General features: G+C 33.4%; 1 protein-coding gene across 7 annotated transcripts in view; it reads left to right on the top strand.

The window, feature by feature from the left end:
* Positions 1-11,091, top strand: part of LOC131149772 (pentatricopeptide repeat-containing protein At5g01110) — a 30,429-nt gene extending 19,338 nt beyond the window's left edge. For 3 of the 7 annotated variants that reach the window (XM_058100520.1, XM_058100516.1, XM_058100515.1), the window contains 2 exons: positions 9,981-10,196; positions 10,473-11,091. The gene's annotated coding sequence lies outside the window, so the exon portion shown is untranslated. Of the gene's footprint in view, positions 1-9,980; positions 10,362-10,472 lie in introns of all 7 variants that reach the window. The other 4 variants (XM_058100514.1, XM_058100519.1, XM_058100518.1 and 1 more) reach the window with 3 other exon arrangements.
* The last annotated feature ends 7,806 nt before the right edge of the window (positions 11,092-18,897 follow it).

Below are 18,897 nucleotides of genomic sequence, written 5' to 3'. Positions count from 1 at the left end.
ACAACCATATAGATATTAAAGATATTAGATAATTTAAAACAAGGATCATATGGCTACATAGATAATTGTGGCTAATTAACATATTTCAAATTATGATAACAACATCACATTTAAGCACAAGCCACAAAGAATTCAAAAACAGGTCTAAGCCAAAAATTGTTGGCGAGCATGATATGATAGAAATTTAATTTTGGATGCTCCTCCTATCAATTTAAATACATGCTTAGATGAAATGAAGTGCTTGTACTTATCAACGATTAATCTCATTAAGCATACCAAACAGTATAAACATTCATTTTAGATCTTTTAAACCCATTTATACTGGATATCGAATGAATTATTTTTGATATGCAGCTAGTATAATTATTCCTATAGACCACAAATGCATCAGGAATAGATATTAAGGCTTTCTATAAAGCACATGAATCTAAGAACAATCCACATCTAATCATAAAGCTTTACGAACTGGATATGATGTTCCAAGTTTTTCAGAAAAGCCTTAATAATAAAAAAAGCGAAACATGATGCATACGAGTTCATTATGCTCTTTCTCTAAGGATAGAGCTTAGCTCCCCTAAATATTTGATGATTATGTAAGGATGAAATTTAATATTTTAGTATTCACTCATCCTTTCAAATATATTTTAGTATTAATTTTATCATAATCATCTTAGTACATGGTTTTATTTTGGGAAAATTTTAACGAAATTTCGGCAGCATGCTGTTTGTAAATTTGACATTTTCCCATAAAACCTGTACCTGAAATATGGTTGTTTTCAGTAAATAATTCATCTTAAGCACGCAACAACCTAGAATCCACTACCAGCATGCAATTCACAAAGTACTGTAACAGCCATGTAGTTGGCGTTCCGTATAAGCATGCAAGTACATAAATTTCTGCAACGACCTTACAGATGACGTTCCATGCAATCCAATATTCTTAATCAGTATATTCAGTAATAGTTCACAATACCGCATAATCACAAATCACTATCCATCAAAATAATTTAAGCATTTAGTTATAATATGGGCAGTATGCAATAGTGCTGTGGTTATATAAGCATATGGGCATAAAAATAGAGCATTTAATTGAGTTATAGTCATGAAATAGAAATGCTTCCCCTGAGTTATGCACTTAACCATCTTATGCCTTATTCATCTTTCAAGATCTTAGTCAAGTGTTCTAAGATTTTTAATGATTCAAGCTTGGCTTTGAAAGCTTTGGCTTAGAGGACCAAAAAGTCATAAACAATATTTCTCAGGGTCATAAGCCTGCTTTTGCCTCTTTTCTTATGAATTTCAACGCATGAGAGGCACAATATTGAATGACTTCTAATTTTAATTACATGTGCATAGGTCTCCTTGAAATATATGCATTCATCTAGATTAAGATCTAGGCAACTAGGTTAGCCATTCAACACAATCAACGGATATAAAGCTCTAAAGGATTTGATTGAAATTTGAGAGCTTTGTGGGAGAAGTATAGGATAAATACTCTTAAATAATAAAATTTTCATTAAGTTCAGAAGAGTATTTAAATGAGGCAGGACAAAATTCAGAATATTTTCGTGTTGGTGACTATGTCCTGGCCATGTTACCAAAGAGCATTTAGGAGTATATGAATTTCTTAAACAAAGCTCTTTGGTGATTGGAATGTATCCTTTAGATATGATTACAATTTAGAGCAAAGATACGAGCCCAAGAATAGGATGAAACCTTACCGAATGTGATTGTGGTTAGTAAATAATTCCTATGAAGGAGAAGGTAAACCAAAACTAGAGAGTTTGTACATTTAAAACTCAAAGGGAATATTTTGATTTAACAATAGAACTTGAATCCCTTAGAGAATGCCTCTAATTTTGATTACAAGAAGGATGTCTTTTAAATAAGCACTTAATATATTAGGAATTTATTATGATTAGTACTTATACCTAGAGTGATGACTAAGTTTTGATTTAGGCTTTTAAGACTAACAATGAGTTTAGGATTAAATGATATATAGTGTGGATCCCCTAAACCTCAAACTTGTGAAAAGGACAAAATATGCTTAACTCAAGATATCCATATTTAAGCATGGGTTAAGCATTAAGAATTATTTACCAGACAAGGATGCCTTGTCCATTTGGAAGTAGATTTATTTGAGCATGCTTTTGAGATTTTATTCAAGATGTGATGATTAACTTTTTCATCTCAGAAATATTAGGTTCCAGATAAAATTGTCAGTTAAGCTCTTAACCTTTTACTTTGAACATTTCAGAGGAATGATGTGAATGATCGTGAGACTAATGTCCCATGTAAGCAGAGACTATTTCATTCCTTTTCGGTTCAAAGCTAGCATGCTATAGCCAATATTTACAAATTTTAACCAATCATTATGATATATATGTATGCATTAAGTTTAGATTGGATGTCTTGCTTGAATTTTCATATTGACTTGATTTTCTATGATACTTAGTATAACAAAAGAGTATAGTGAATGCATATACTAAGATTAGGCAAATTAATCACACACCACTTCCCAAGCCTATAGTCATCACTACCCCTAATCCTAAGGACTAAGCAGAATTAAGAAAATTATGTAATACCTATTGGAATCCATTCTTCCTTAGGTCCTAAGGTGTTTGCCTTCATGATTACCCACATCATTCCCTTATCCAAGCCTTTGGCATATTTAACCTGATAGACATATCTAATGTGCCCTTTCATTCCACAAAATAAGCTAGATTTATATGTATGTGATGGATTATGCTTATTTGTTCTACTTCTACTAGATGAGGCATAAAAATGACCATGGGATTTAAAAGCTAAATACGAACCCATTTTGAAAAGATTTTTATTTTTAATTCCTAAGGGTTTATTATGATTATTCTTTCCATTTTTAACTTTGAGAGTAACTCTAGAATAATCATCTATATCTTCCTCTAAGCAGATAATTTTCAATATCTTCTTAATTTTCTCTTTTCTAATGTGGCATGATAATCTTTTAGATTTTCTAATTATGCTGCCAACTTTTTACTTTTGTTTTTTAGAAAGATTTTCTGCTTAGACATCCTAACTGTAATCTTATGAGCATTAATGAATTTCTTTTGTGGTTTCTCATAAGATGTCATGCTTCCAATATTAGATGCACACGATTCAACACAAGATTTAATACAAGAATTATCACCTGAATCAGTGCGTGCATTATGATCACAAGAAACATAAGATGATTCATAGCATGAGGATATAACACAAGAATCATCCAATGCATTATTAACTAAAATAGAAGGTGTATCATATAAATCTTCATCATTTGGCGTTATTAACTGATTTACCTCCTCTTGATCATTTGGGCACAAATCCTTCGGAGTGACGGTCTCCTTTTCTTTGGTCACTCCATATTTCCTGTCAAGTCTTTCTCATATTTCTTTTGCACTCTTACATGCCATAATCTCAAGAAAAGTATTAGAATCTAAAGTGCAATACAATAATTTCATGGCATATGAATTTGCATGTATTAAATTTATATCATTTTCATTTACAAGCATACAAATTCCTTTAACAATTACTTGGCAGGCCTTCTAATCCATTGATTTTATGAAAACATTCATACTAATTTTCCAGGTGGTGTAATTATCACCACAAAACAATGGAGGCCTAGTAAATGATTGTTTCTCACCGAATGGGGATACACTAGTATGAACCATTGCGATCTTTAGCATAAGCGGTTAAGCTTTTTGCAACGAGGTTCTAATACCAATTGTTGAGAATGGCGTATTCCCAAGAGAGGGGGAGGGGGATGAATTGGAAATTTTAAACTTTGTAGGTCAATTTATCTCTATTTAGAGTTCCACAATCAGTATAGCACACCCGAGGGTCTTTCTAAGTAATCTTAGTTCCCACATATATTAATGTATGTAGATAAATAAAGCAAATAAAACATTCACAATAGTTTAATCATATGCATACAAGACTGAAAGTAAATAGTATAAGGAAAGAGAAATTGAACACGATATTTTTATCGAGGTTCGACCAAACCAGCCTACGTCGCCGCTTCAAGCTAACTAGCAAGAGGATTCCACTAAATACTCACTTAACGGGCGTGGAGCGACGCCTTTTACACTCTCCTTATTGGGCGAAGACTCCCTAGCTCAAATTACGGGGCTGAGCCACAACCAATTCTCCTTACGAGGCGGAGACACCTCAACTCAATTTACCTGGCTAAGCCAAACTGTGCACACTTTACGGGATGGTGCAAATCCCAGCTTTCCTAATCGGGTCTGAGTCAATCCGGGGCTCTTCGCAGGGCGAGTCTCCCTCTTCAGGTCACGCATGGAATACAAGATATTCAATAAAATATTTCGTACAATAGGATGCTTCTTAAAAAGCAGATGTGTACAAATTAACGATCAATGCACTCACATATGATATGAAATATAACTCAAGTGAGTATGTGTATTTTTCACTCAAAAATATTTTTCAATTGGAACAGAGAATGTGAAAAATGATTTTCTCAAGATTAAAAATAAGGGACCTTTCAAGCAAAGATATTTAGATGAAATTATGCTCAAGGTTCTCTTCTCAATATCTCAAGAATTTTCCCAAAATAGTTTTTCTAATAAAGTTCAAAGGAAGCAATGGATTTGTGCTCAAAAAGATTTTTGCAAACAAAATCAAGTGAGCTTTGAATCTTGCAATAGATGTGCAAAGATTTACAAGCTGGAAATAAGGTTTCTCCAAAAATATTTATCAATAAAAATATGTGGAGAAACATGAATGAGTATAAGAGAGTAAAAATTTAAAGCATAAAATATTTGGGAGGATTTTCTAATTTAAGCATTGATTAAAAAATGAGTAATAAGGGGCTATTTATAGTTTTTCTGAAAATATGACCGTTTGGGGACACGAAGGGTATTTTGAAATTTGTTTAATTAATAAATAATTGCGTTTAAGCGCTGAAAAGTACCAGAACCCGAGAGGTTTGGTTGGTTGACCCTAGTGTCGGTCGGATGACCTCACACACCATATTTGAATTTCTCAACAGGTTCGGTTGGCCAAGGAAAGGGCCGGTCGGCTGTCCTTGGGCGATTTTCCTTTTTTCGTAAGTTCAGTCGGTTGGCCAAATGACTAGTCGGCCGAGCCTTGAAGGTCGGTCGGCTGAGGCTATTTTTGAACTGAAAGCACCGGTCGGCTGAGGAAGGCAGAAAGGCCACGTTCAGAGGTCGGTTGACTGTGGAAGCTAAGTTTAAAAATAGTCGGTTGACTGAGCCTAGTCAAACTTTGACTTCTGGCCTAATGTGTGTTCGATCAACTAAGCTGATTATAACTTGAACTGGTCGGTCGATCAAGGTCAGTGAATTCCTCAGTTTTTGCCTTGATTGTGACCCTAAAGATATTTCAAAAAACTTTGTTTGATTTTAGCTTTTATGAAAAGGATTTTTGATTAAAGTGTTGGTCCCTAAGGTCAGTTTATGGTCATTCTGAGCTTATCATTCATATCATGCATGACATGCATTATTTCAGACCAAATACATAAAAACTAAAATGCATTATAAATGAAATAATAAATGTCTTCTTCTTTGCTCCTTTGACTTCATGAAATGCGCTTGATTGTGATCTTTATGTCCTTTATGACTTCCATCTTTAGTCCCCTTATGTGTGTGTATATACCTGTTCACAAGTTAAGTATACACATAAGATACTCGTGCTTTATCAGCATCAAAATAGGGATCGGACTCAGAAAGTCAACAACTGCTAAATACGTGGGTGGCTAGCAGAAACTGTCTTATTCTTTGATTTTTGATTTGAAACAGTGTCGAAATTAGTTCAACTGTAACTTAAAAATAGAGGTTGATTTAGCCTTGGGCTTGATATTTCTTGATTGTTTTTTACATTTTCTGCAAAGTATCACCTTGTATTGGGCATTGATATGTGGGTAGAGTTGCTATAATTTGCTAGTTTGTAATTCACAACAATAATCTTTTTCTAGTATTTTGAGGATTTAGTTGTTATTCAAGTCAAAGAAGGTTGTTAAAATACTATTCTAAAATCTTTGGTTTTGTTTGGTTTGCAGAATGCTTATTCATAGGAATAGATTAGTTATAATCGGTTACTTATAATTAGTTATACAAAAAAGTTATTTTGTTATCATAAGGCAAATAATGATGTGAAACTTTTTGAGTCCATAACAAGGAATAGAGAAGGAATAACTATTCCCAAATTTCACCATAGGAATGTCTATCCCCTTCTTATTACATGTTGAATGAAATAAAAAGGAATATATGTGTTAAAGCTTGATATATATTGTTGGCCCACAACCTAACAGTTTAAGGCTTTAGGTAAAGTGGTGATCTAACATGGTATCAGAGTTGGTTACAGGATGTCTTGGGTCATAGTCTCATGTCCCACATTTATTATGTGGTGTTTAAAAATTATTGTGTTCCCTGTAATGGATGTTATTTATCATTTATCTTTCCATGTGCTGCTGGACTGCATGTGTAGGGAAGTGTTAAAGCTTGATATATATTGTTGGTCTACAACCTAATAGCTTAAGCTTTTAGGTAAAATGGCACTTCAACAATAAGGAATGGCCATTATCTCTATTCCTAAAATTTTCACTATGTTTTTTCTTTTTACAAGGACTAGCTATTCTGTGAACGAAGCATAACCTTAGTCTTTATTTGTGAACTTTTCTTTTCTTCCTACACCTACTTGCATGTGCAACCACACCTGTTTTCTTGCCTCCTATAGGTATCTCCAGCTATTCTAAAGTGGGGTTTTTTTGACATTTAATCAAGTTCTCTCTCTCTCTCTCTCCCCCCTTCACACACACACTCACACACATAAGTCCCCCTAACTTTAAAATTCTTACTAGCTTGATAAATCCTTCTAGCCATCAAAACCCACCACTCTTCATTCTTGAGCTTCTTGGAGAGTGCCTGGTTCTCCTCTCAGGGCCTTCTTTAGAACATCCATTGCTCGTGTATAATGCTAACTCTCCTCCCCTTTCAAAAATCCTCTCCACACTCATGAGTATTGAGACTCAGAATTTTGTTGGTTATATTACTACCTATTTTTCTGTTTCTCTCAACATGCATTGGAAGGATTTTTCCAAGGCATCAAGTTGTTAAGGAACTTAAGATAGGATGATCAAATCTCCTTACCTTTTTGTTATGGTTATGGAACTTTTGTCTAAGCTTCTTGAAAAAGTTTCCAAACATGGAGATTTTAAAATTCGCAGCAAATGCAGTAGAGCTAGAATTTACCCATTTAAGCTTTGCTGATGACCTCATAATGTTCACTTATGGTTGCTCTGATACTGCCCCATGCATTAGAGCTATTGTTGATGTTCTCTATAGGCTTAATTTGCTTAAGGCTAGCACTGCAAAGACTGAGATTTATTGTGCTGGAATTAACTCTTCCATCATGTGTGAAATTCTTCAACTCTTGGAAGTTGCAGAAAGCCAACTTACTGTTAGATATTTAGAGACATCTCATAACACAGAGGATACATGTTGTTGATTGTGAGCAATTGCTTGAAAGAATTTGTGGGAAAATTAATCTTTGGATGCATAGGCATTTTCCATACAGGAAGGCTTTAAGTTGTAAAGTCAGTATTATTCAGTATACTAATGTACTCATGTAAGGTTTTAATACTTCCTCAGAAAGTTATTCAGGGTTTGGAACAAGGTTTAAGGCCTTATTATGGAATATAGAGGGGAAGTGATGGAACACTGCTGGTTTTTTTTTGGGTGGGAGGTTGCGGTATGTTGGATCTTAAGTGGGTTAAAGAATGGAATAGAAACTTTTCATAATGTCTTGGAGTCTTGCAATTTTTTTTTTCTTGTGGGTGACCGGGATCATTCTTAAAAACAGAGGAAGAAGTTTTTCTGCTTGAGTATTCCTGAGCCTTGCATTTTTGGTGTTGAAGCAAAATTTTAGGAGTTATGGGAGAAGTGTTCTGTTGTGTTAAAATGGAAAAGACAATTTTCTGTTCTTTGATAGTTGGCATGCCATTTGGTCTCTTCTTCAGAATTATGGTCACCAAATTATTCAGGACTTTGGTATCATAAAGTGGCTTAAGTTGCTGATAAAGTGTTGAATAATTATACTTGGGTTAGGCCTATTTCCTCTTCTTTCATTCAAGATTTCTACTCTAAAATTCCAGCTGAACTTATTCCTGATATAAAGGCAGTTGATGAGGTCTACTGGGAGGTGATTCTTCTGGAGTTTTAACTCTCAAATATGTTTGGAACTACTTGGGGAACAAAGCATCTGTGATTCAATGGGAAAATGTCATTTGGTTCCCGGGAAAAAAGAAAAGAAAAAAAGAGCAACTTTAAATTGAAAACATGTCGTTGTCTCTTGTTTTGCTGTTCTTAACAGAGTATCTACCTTTGATGCGTTGGTTGGATGGGGATTGAGAACTTCTTTGATTTGCTGCATGATGCTGATAACGAATCTAAGGATCATTGTTTCTTCAGCTGCAGGTTTTCTTTTGAAGTTTCCAGCAGAATTTTCTGTCTTTGTTTTGTGAATAGAGAGAATACCCTTGGGAGAATGAACTTTACAGGCTTACTGGGACTAGCTTCCCCAATTCTCTCCTTACCTTCATAGACTGGTCTGGGCTGCTCCTATCTACTATATTTGGGAAGCTGAGGCTTTATGAGAATACTCAGCCTGATGTTTAAAATGACATTCCTTGTGTTGTTAGATTCTAGGACAGTAAGTTCAATGCTTGTAATGGTATGCTATTTGGCTTAGTTGGGACTACATGTGTGTTGATGCATTTTCTCTATGCTAATATATACAAATTCTTCTTTGAAAAATAAAGTGTCCAATAAGCAACAACAGCACAGAAGGTAAGCATGTTACGTTCAAACTTGGAAGGTAGGGCTGCAACTGTGCTGAACTGAGTTGAGCTTTAATATGTTCGTGCTCAGCTTGTTTAATAAATGAGCTTTGAAATTAAACCCCAGCTTGGTTCCTCAACCAAATGAGCCAAGCGTAGTCTTGTTCATGTTCATCTCAGCTATTAATTGAGCTTAAAATGAGCCTAACAAGCCAGCTCTAATTCTATTCAATTTTCATCATTTATTGTGAGATTTAAAATTAAACATTTATTAATGAGATTCAAATTCAACCTAAAATTGCTCATTGGTGTAAACTAACAAAATGATTTAGCTCATTTGCAGCCTAGGTGTAATAATTTGGTTTGTGTTTCACTATCTTATGTCATGAAAAAAAGTTTAAAAGATTAATAAAAAAAAAATGATTAGTGATTACTAGACAGAAAATAATTTTAATAAAATATATATGTAAAATAATGTTAATTTAAATTGAGCTTTAAATTGAGTATATAAATTAATGAGGCTCTTATATAGCAAATAGACGAGTCAATTTTTGAGCATATGCACAAACAAGTTGATGAACTTGCTTGATTAGTTAACTCATAACGCTGTTAAACAAGAGTATTGTTTCAGTTTATAAACAAGGCTACTTGTGAGTTAGTTGAATGATCTAGCTTGTGAGCTGGCCAACTCTCGAGTTAGTTGAACGATCTAGCTTGTGAGCTTGGTGAGCCAAGTCTCATCTAGTCCAAAGCTTGGTTCTTTTAGTTTTCAGGTTTCAAATCTAAGTTCAAGCTTGGCTTATTTATCTTAGTACACAAACTCCAACATTGAGATGAGCATGGAGTAGCTTGTGGAATGGCTTAGTTAATTTGCAACCCTTCTTGAGGGCCCGAGGCACAGTCTCTTTGAGCATGGAGGTAAGAGTGGTATATCTTGTCTGTCGGAGCATTTTGTATTGGGTGTAACATATTGTTTAACGGCGCCTGAGTACTTTGAATTGGTGATGTGCTTCTGCTTTCTTTTTCTAATTTAGATCTTATGGATATAGACTCTAAACAAGCAAACTTCATTTTTTTGATGCTTCTACTTGGTGGTTATAAATTTTTTACTTAAAATTTTTTTTTTCTTTTTATGTCCATTTTTTTAAAGGCCGGTCTTCTATTTCTTCTAGCAAGCACATGACAAAGATAGGCGCTCCGTGACCTTGAATATTTGTACACGTTTTTCCCTTGATGGCATCACGCAAGCACACCAATGAAGGAAAATTTAGTGCATATCCCAATGGAGTGGATCTGTAAACTTCCAAGACATTCTTGTCATTTGCAAATGAACATGCTTATGCTAAGTGACTGCCCGTATAAACAGGTACCTGTTTGGCTTTGATTCAAGTTCAAGTTGTGGCTTGCAAGGTGATTCTCAAGTTTTCAAGCTGCAAATTCCCTTTTTGGAGATAAAGTTGTGTAGGGTTTGAGTGGGTAGACCTTGCCCTTGGTTTTTTAAAAAAGGAGCAGTTGTTGAGTTTAATCAATGGTAAAGGGCCCACCAATTTTACTTTTGTACTGTGAAATGATCTTGACAGCTATCTTTTTTTTTTTCCTCTTTTATTATTATTTTTTTATTCTTCATATTTTAATCATGCAGGGATAAATTATCCACAAGGTATCGATCATATATTTCTTTTGATGGACTTTGTTCAACATAGTAGACTTGCAGAAAGAAAAAGGTGCCTGCAGCAATAGAAGATCGTTTTAAGATGACTGATTGAGTTGATAATTTGCATTAGCTCGAGAAAAATTGTACTTCCTTTGAGGCTGCCTCAAAGCTCTGCCTTCGAGTTTGCATTCAGCTGATGATGCTTGTGGTAAACAGCTTGCATTGGCTCTTCATTTTTTAATGCACTTCAACATGCTTACAGATACCTTGCTTTCTAGAGCTACCAATGCTTTCAGTATAATTGAGAAACCGAGTCCATATCAGGTGCTTCAAATCCCAGCCCAAGGTAGATGAAAAATTGTTGAAAGTAGAATAACCTCACACTTGCCCTTTACCAAATGAAAGGAGGAGTGGGAATGGCTGGCTTTAGTCAAGAACTCAGTAGGAATGCCCTACCAAATAATTTGTTTTGCATTTGCAGAATAGCATCGATTAAGAATGGAATGTAATGAAAATTTGAATGAGAAGTATGAAAATGGTTTGATTTGCTTTCGCTTAATTGTATTTCGTTCACCTGATTATATGTTCAATTTGTTTGATTTTCGTCTGCCAAAGGAAATATAAGCTATTGATTTATTTAATTTATGCCAACTAATGTGATGGTGAAGTTTGTCATATATGTCTAGTTTAATGATTTAATTACCAAACACAAGGTTAGTTTTGAGTGGCTATACTGTATTGCAATTATATGCATGCATGGTCAAACTTTGATGGCCCAAATTTTCTCAAAATTTATGATATCTCATTGACTTTTTTTGTTTGGGCAATTATGTGTTGTGTAGTCTGATAATTGAATTATTACAGGGCATGCATTTTCCAGTTTTAAAATTTTTTGGAGAATTTTTATTTTCATTGGCCTTTTCCCTATTTGATTTTGTCCTTCTGGGGATTACAATGTGGGCAAGTTCAGCTAATTTGCATCCAAAGTACTGACTCTTGTATGTTCATCAAAGATCGTTAAGGTTGTGTTTGGAATTCGGAAAGTTTTAGGGAGGAAAGGAAAATATCAAAAAATCCATATTTTTATGTTTAGTAATCAAGGAAGGTGAGAAAGAAAATAAAAAAATATATACCAAATTTATGAACAAATTTGTACTTTCCTCATAATATTTTAATTTTTTTAGTCATGTTAAAATAAAATTTTATTTTTAATAGTATTTAATAGAGAAGGAAAATACAAGAAAAAAATGAGTTTCTTCCTTATTTTTCTTTCTTTCCTTTTCTCAAGTAAAATCCTCGATTCAAACGGACCGTAAGGGTTTGTTTGGAACTTGAAAATATTAGGAAAAGAAGGGAAAGAATATGAAGGAATTTACCTTTTTGTGTTTGGTTATCAAGGAAAATGTGAAAGAAAATAAAAATATATAATAAATCAATTAATAAATTCTAATTTCACAACATGAGTATTTTAATTTTCCTTAAGGGTATGTTTGGATCAAGGATTTTGGTGAGGAAAGGACAATAAGAAGGAAACTCATTTTCTATTATATTTTTCTCCCTCTCTATATCAAATATTTCTAATAGGATTAAAAACTAAGAAAAATTGAATGTTAATCATATGTAAAATCAAATTTTTGTTCATTGTTGTGATATGTTTTTTATTCTTCACTTTCCTTGATAATGAGAAATTGGATTCCTTTGCCTTTTTCTTTCCTCTCTCATATTTTTCAAGCTCCAAATGGGGGCCTAAATATTTAATCATATTAAAAAATATAATTTTTAATAGTATTTGATATAGAGAAAATTTGATAAAAAATGAATTCCCTTCTTATTTTTTCTTTTCTTTACTTTTTTCATAATAAATTCTTAATCCAAACGTACTCAAAAGTTTTGGATTTAAATTTGAGTTTGTGTAGATTTAAAAAAGATTTAATATAAAATTGTTTTTATTACTATTATTAATGTTTAAAATTGCAAACCCATTTTGACAATTTACTATGCAGTGGTTTTGGTATAACAACAATACAAGGGGTAGAAATTCAAAGGTTCAATTGAAGCAACTGGCAAGATAGGCGTGAGCTTTGGGGCTGTGGACTAGGTACTAGGTACCCTTCACCTTTTATCAAGCGGATGCATATGGACAGCATAAGATGCAACTTGGCTGATGACTTTATTTATTTTCTTCCTTTGATTTGTTTTTGGGTCATGCAAGAAAAATATGCAACTTGAGATTATTATTGACTTTCCTTTTTTGGTGCATTAAAGAAAAGATATGCAACTTGAGATGATTTTGCTGAGTGATACTCTCGTGATATCTGTATGACGCCCTGTTAACTTGACCTAAAAATTTAAGTCGAGTCTTAAGCGTATCTTTATATATATGATTAAGCTATTTTTTTTTTTACTTCAACCCAAAAGTAGAATTCTCAATAATCCTACGGACAGTTGTAGTCATTCCCTGGATAGGAGTCTTTTTTGAACACAAAGGTGTACTGCAAACCAATGAGAAGTCGTTACTTCACCATGAGAAATCCGGGAAACCAGAGAGAGTTTCTCATCTACGAGATTATTAGCATCCATAGGACCACTCATTCATACCACTTGTTGGCACTAGGGGGTGTTAGGGTCAGTACAGTCCTCATGGAGGAGCTCGGTATACATGGATAAGCACCAACTATACCCAAAAGGTTGAACTATTAAGTATTGGGTCCGAGCATGTACATGAACATCCATCCTCTTGTCTATTTTTTCAATCTAGAAAAACTCATAAATGAAATTCTCAGCAGGGAATCCCTCATGAGTCATGAGTGAGCTTAACAGGTGAGCACAAACTTAATGCTAAACCTTTAACCGTACAAGATTTGTATCTAGCAAAAGAGGAAGATTTTTGATGGACAAATCCCAATGTGCATAAGAGTTAAAAGAGTAACAAGAAAGAAAACGTAAGAACTGGACAGAAGCAAACAGTCAACAACCCTCAGCATCTACCCATATAATTGATTATAAATTAATCTGACTTCAAATTAAGCAGCTAAAAATTCAGGTAAGGAAGAGAAAGTTGCCAGTCAGTCAGTAGCACAAACCCACGGAGAAAGTTGCTTTAAAAATCAAACACTCATATTGATCAAAGATTTTGTTCAAAAAGAAAAGGAAGAAGAAGAAGGAAATATATTTTCTATAGTATTTTCTCTCTTCATCAAAAAGTACTTAAAATAAATATTTATTCCTAAATGATTAAAAATTGAGATAAAAAGATATTCTACTAGTCTGTGAATTGACAAGAAGACACATAACTTCCTTGAGGTTTCAAAAATCCCGATGATCTATCCTAAAATCTCAAAATTTTCATAATTTTTTTTTGAAGTTTGTCAAAAAGATATAAACTCCTCCTCATATTTGACAAGGATACAAATTTTTTGAGTGGTGTAAGCATCCAAAAATCAAATGTTAAATAAGGTCTGTGAAACTTTTGAAATCTCAAGAGAGGTCCGTAGGATTTTTGAAACTTCAAATATCTAATCTCAAGGGAGGTAAGTGTCTTTTGTCTTAAAAATTAAGACAAATCAAATGCCAAAGATGTGTTGGACCAAATTTTGTTCGTTAATTTGATATATTTTTATTCTCTTTCTCACTTTTTTTGACAACCAAATATGAAATTATAAAATTCTTTACATTTCCCTTTTCTTTTCTTTAAAATCTTCAAGCCCCTAACCTAAAAGTATAGCACTTTTTCCTTTCAAACATCATTTATATTCTTCTCTGCATGTGATTTGTGTAGAGAACTAGCGCAAGACTGCAAGATTTGAAAAGCAAAATCAGTGGGTTCTCATATACGTATGTTTGTATATTAGAAAGCCAATATTGGATAAGAATGGGTAAACCAATTCCTCTTATCAAACTCATTTATGCTCTCTTTCAAGGATAGGATCTGACCTAACATTTCTGATTGACTTGAACAGATTTTGCCGCTATGATCTCACACTTCTATAAGTTTGTTGTTGTTGTTGTTGTTTTGGTTTATTTTATTTTAAATCCGTATGTATATATCCAAAAGACTAAAGTATACGCACCCCTTCGCGTCGTTGGGTTTTCTATTTTTTTTTGGTAAAAAATATTAATCTCTTCTAATATTTAATAAAAAAAAATTAGAATATTTCCCAAAGATTAAAAAATTTTATAGACTGACATTTGATTTTGGAAAATCTTATATCCCTTGATTTTTTTTTTTTTGTTTTTAAATATAAGAAAGACTTGTGTCTTTTTAACAAAATTCGGGAGAGATTTGTGGAATTATTGAAAACTCTGTTGGGTGGTCTTGGGTCTTCTCAACTCAAAAAGCTAACTCATGGAGTGAGACTTTCTCTCACACTTAATAACTGATCACCAAGTACCTTCTGCAACCGATGTGGGACAAACCCCAACAATCTCTCCCTCACACATCGGGCTCCAAACTCCTCACGAATTGGGCTCACCAAATTGTCAGCACCACATGCCCGGCATCCCAGGAAGAAACCATGGGTTCTGATACCAGTGTTGGGTGGTCTTGAGCCTTCTCAACCCCAAAAGTTAGTTCATGGGGTGAGACTTTCCTGTAAGATTTATATCGCAAAGGATATGTCCCACATGAATAATATGGGTCCCACATGTAGGGTATGTGTCCCATATGATAAGGATATAATTAATGGTTGTATGGATTAACTAAAGGGTTAATTTATTTAATTTGAGTAATTAATGGTGGAAGTTTGAAGAGATTTCTCTGCATAAATACATATAGATATATATATATTAGCTACACTTATGGGGAGTAGCTATAAGGGCATGCAATACATCAAGCTAAATTCTAAAAGTAGAAAAAGAGAGCTAAAGAAGAGAAAGGAAGAGTTAAACTCATAAGCTCTAGGGGGATAGTTACATGGTGGTGTTAGTTGCAAAGAAAAGATAGGAAGAAAGAGATTGTCCTCTCTCTGCCTCTACTTCTCTAATCATCAGGAGATCCCATAAATCTGGTGAAGGAAGGAAAGAGAAAGAGGAAAAGTGGGAGAAACTATTTCTTCGGATTCTCCGGGTGTTCTTCTCGATAGGTTCGATATGGCCGATTCCGGTATGTAAAGTTTATAGTTTATGATTTATTTATTTTCCTACATAAAGATTATTGATGTGAAATTCGTGATAATTAAAGATCCTTGACTGCAACATATTTAAAAAAATTTTCTTACATTTCTCTCACACTTAATAACTGACCACCAAGCCCCTTCTACAACCGATGTGGGACAAATCCCAACAAACTCATGGGAGATCTTTGAAATTTTTGTAATCTCAAGGGAGGTCTTTATTTTTTTTACCAAATCTAAAGAGAAATCAGTGTACTTTACCTTTTTTTTATTGTTAATTAGATGTTCATGTCCAAACTATAAAGTAGGATCAGAGGAAACTCATTTCATATTCCTTATTAACTCCTTTTGCAATACCTTTATAAGAAATGTTCTTAAATGCAACTATTGAGATGTTCTTTAAGTGTCTGTTTGGAACTTAGAAAATTTTTTGGAAAAGAAAGGAAAACATGAAGGAATCCATTTTTTCATATTTGATTATCAAGGAAAGTAAAAAAAAAAAAAACAAAAAATATACCAAATTGATCAATAAAAATAAGATTTTATGCACAATTTATATTTGATTTATCTTAACTTTTAACCATATTAAAATAAAATTTCATTTTTAGTAGTATTTGGTATTGAGGAAAAATAAAGTGGAAGATGAATTTCCTTCTTATTTTCTTTTTCTTTTTCTTTTTTCAACCAAAATCCTTAATCCAAACGACCCCAAGAGATTATATTTCTTTTTCATGCTAGTTTTTTTTTTCCTTAGAAAATTAACATTATCACTTGAGGGTTCTCTTTGAAGCTGAGTAAGTTGGGTTACTGAATAGACGATTTCTTTCAAACTATCATTGATTGAAAGAAATTAAGGAAGATAACCGCACAAATGAAAAGATATGCTCTGGCTTTCTAAAACCAAAACCATTTCCCTTCTACTTTTAACTAAAACTTTTGCTAGCATAGATATTGCCAAGATTTTGCTAAAACTTGAACTCAAAACTTATAGTCCAAAAGAAAACCTCGATCATACATATTCAAATCATATATAATTTTTGTATCAACAAAAATTACTCGAAAAGGAAAGGAAACAACACAGCAAAGAAAGTCCTACAACGGTCCAGTCGGATTAGCTCAAGTGGTAAGAACGACTTGTAACTTTAGTGACCCAAAGATCATGAGTTTGATTCTTTCTTGAGACATTATATTGGTGAATTACTAGATGTGCGTAAATGGGTGGACGACTTTTACTCTCGGGTTTGATATCGTATAATAGTGTCTAAAGTGATACGATAGTAGCCAGAGTTCTCGAGTTATCAAAAAAAAAAAAAAAACAAAAAGAAGAAGCTCGACAAAGAACATATATTAAAGTATTTTTTTTTAAAAAAACGTCTACTTAATTTCGGTGTCATCTATAGTCAGTTTAATATTAAAATAACTGCAGTTATAGGTAGCTAGTATTGACCAAATGTACAGGAGACCGCCCTGAAAAGGGCAAGGATGGAGTAGTCATAATATTTATATATGTGGATTTTTCTGCATACAAAAATGCATATACGCATTGTCTCTCGTCATCACAGTTATATGTATGTATTTGTATACGCATAACAATAAATATTAAATAGCAGTTCAACTTCAATATATATTAATTAATTAATTAACACTGGCAGTCCACCCTCACCATAATAATCCAATTCTCTGAATTTCCTTAACGTAACCAGCTGCCACAATTATTTCAATTTGGCCTCTACATCATTCATCCTTCATAATTCATAAACTATTCTCTCTCTCTCTCTCTCTCTCTCTCTCTCTCTCTCTCTCTATATATATATATATATATATATATATATATGTGTGTGTGTGTGTGTGTGTTGAGGAAAAGGACAAATTTATAGTCATAGATAAAAAGAAAATTATATAGTAAATAAAAATGATAATTTTAATTTGTTGTAGCAAAATTTGTAGGTTGAAGCATACTAATCTGTTATCTTAAAATTGAATTTGATGCCACTAAAGTTGCTAAAAAATATTTGAAAACTGATATGATCTAAAAATTCGATCTAAACTGAACCAAAAATTTGGTTACTGGTTTGTTCGATTCGGGTTCGAATTCATGTTTTATGTATTTTAAGTTTTCGGTTTGGTTTTGATTTTGACGATTATCCAAACTAAGCCAATATATGTTTTTATTTACAATATATATTATTTATATTATACATTACTATATCATAATTTATATAGTATATTAGTGACAAAATAGCATGCACTAAATATTTTTTTGTTGATTAATTTATATAAATAAAGTATAAATGCACACACTAACTCAAAATCCAAGCAAAATATCAAAATTTTCTTTTAAAAAATTATAATGATTTAAAAATCAGTTTGGATCGGGTAACCGAACCAAATCAAACTGTCTGTTAATCGGACCATCGGTTAACCGAAGGGTTTGGATCAGTTTCAGTTACTAAAAACACCGAATCTAACCTTTTGGTTTGTTTCGATTTCTAATGGTTTGTGTAGAAACCCGAAAAATTATAACTATTAGAATAATTAGGAAAGATAATAAAGAAAGTAAATAAATAAATAATAAGAAAAGAAGGGAAAATTTTGAAAGAAAGAACAGTGAACCTCGTCAACGAATCTTCGATCTTTGTCGACGAGTGTTCTTCTAGGGACCATAGACGAAATTCGGTCCCTTGTCGACGAAGAGATCCCGAGTAAGTGAATTTTAGATTTTAAATTTCGTCGACGAATGTATCCTCTCGTCGACGAATTCCCTACCATGGTTCATCGATGAATCCTGTCTTCTCGTCGACGAAGCCACATGGCAACATCGTGTATAAATTGGATTGAGGAAGCTTCTCCACGAAGAAATCACTTTTGTTCGTTTTTCTCTCTTTAGAAACGATTTTCTTTGCCTTCTTTCCAAGTTTTTGGCCCGAATTTAGCCCGAGTCGATAAACGAAGACCGCCACGGTGTTATAGGGGAGATTCTCTACACATCTAGCGGAGCAGATTTCTAAACTGGACTTTTCTGGAAACGCTCCAAAGTTGAGGTAAGTGTTTGGATTCCTAGTTTTTGAGGTTTTAAAGGTTTATTTGAGATTTATGGGTTGAGAAAGTGCTGAAATAGTAGGTTATTTGGGGTTTATTTGATTAAATTTGGGTTTTTTAATCAGGGGTCGGGTGAGCGCCGCAGGTATCATTTTGGGGTTCCTGCCGGCGAAATTTAGGAAACCAGGTAAGTGGAATAGATTAAGCCAGTAGTTTTTATGGATTTACCGATTTAAATGGAAGATATATGAGCATATAAATGT

Source organism: Malania oleifera, chromosome 2, assembly GCF_029873635.1.
Source record: "Malania oleifera isolate guangnan ecotype guangnan chromosome 2, ASM2987363v1, whole genome shotgun sequence".
NCBI lineage: Eukaryota > Viridiplantae > Streptophyta > Magnoliopsida > Santalales > Ximeniaceae > Malania > Malania oleifera.
Note: the sequence above shows the minus strand (reverse complement) of the source record. Positions and strands in the feature narration are given on the sequence as shown.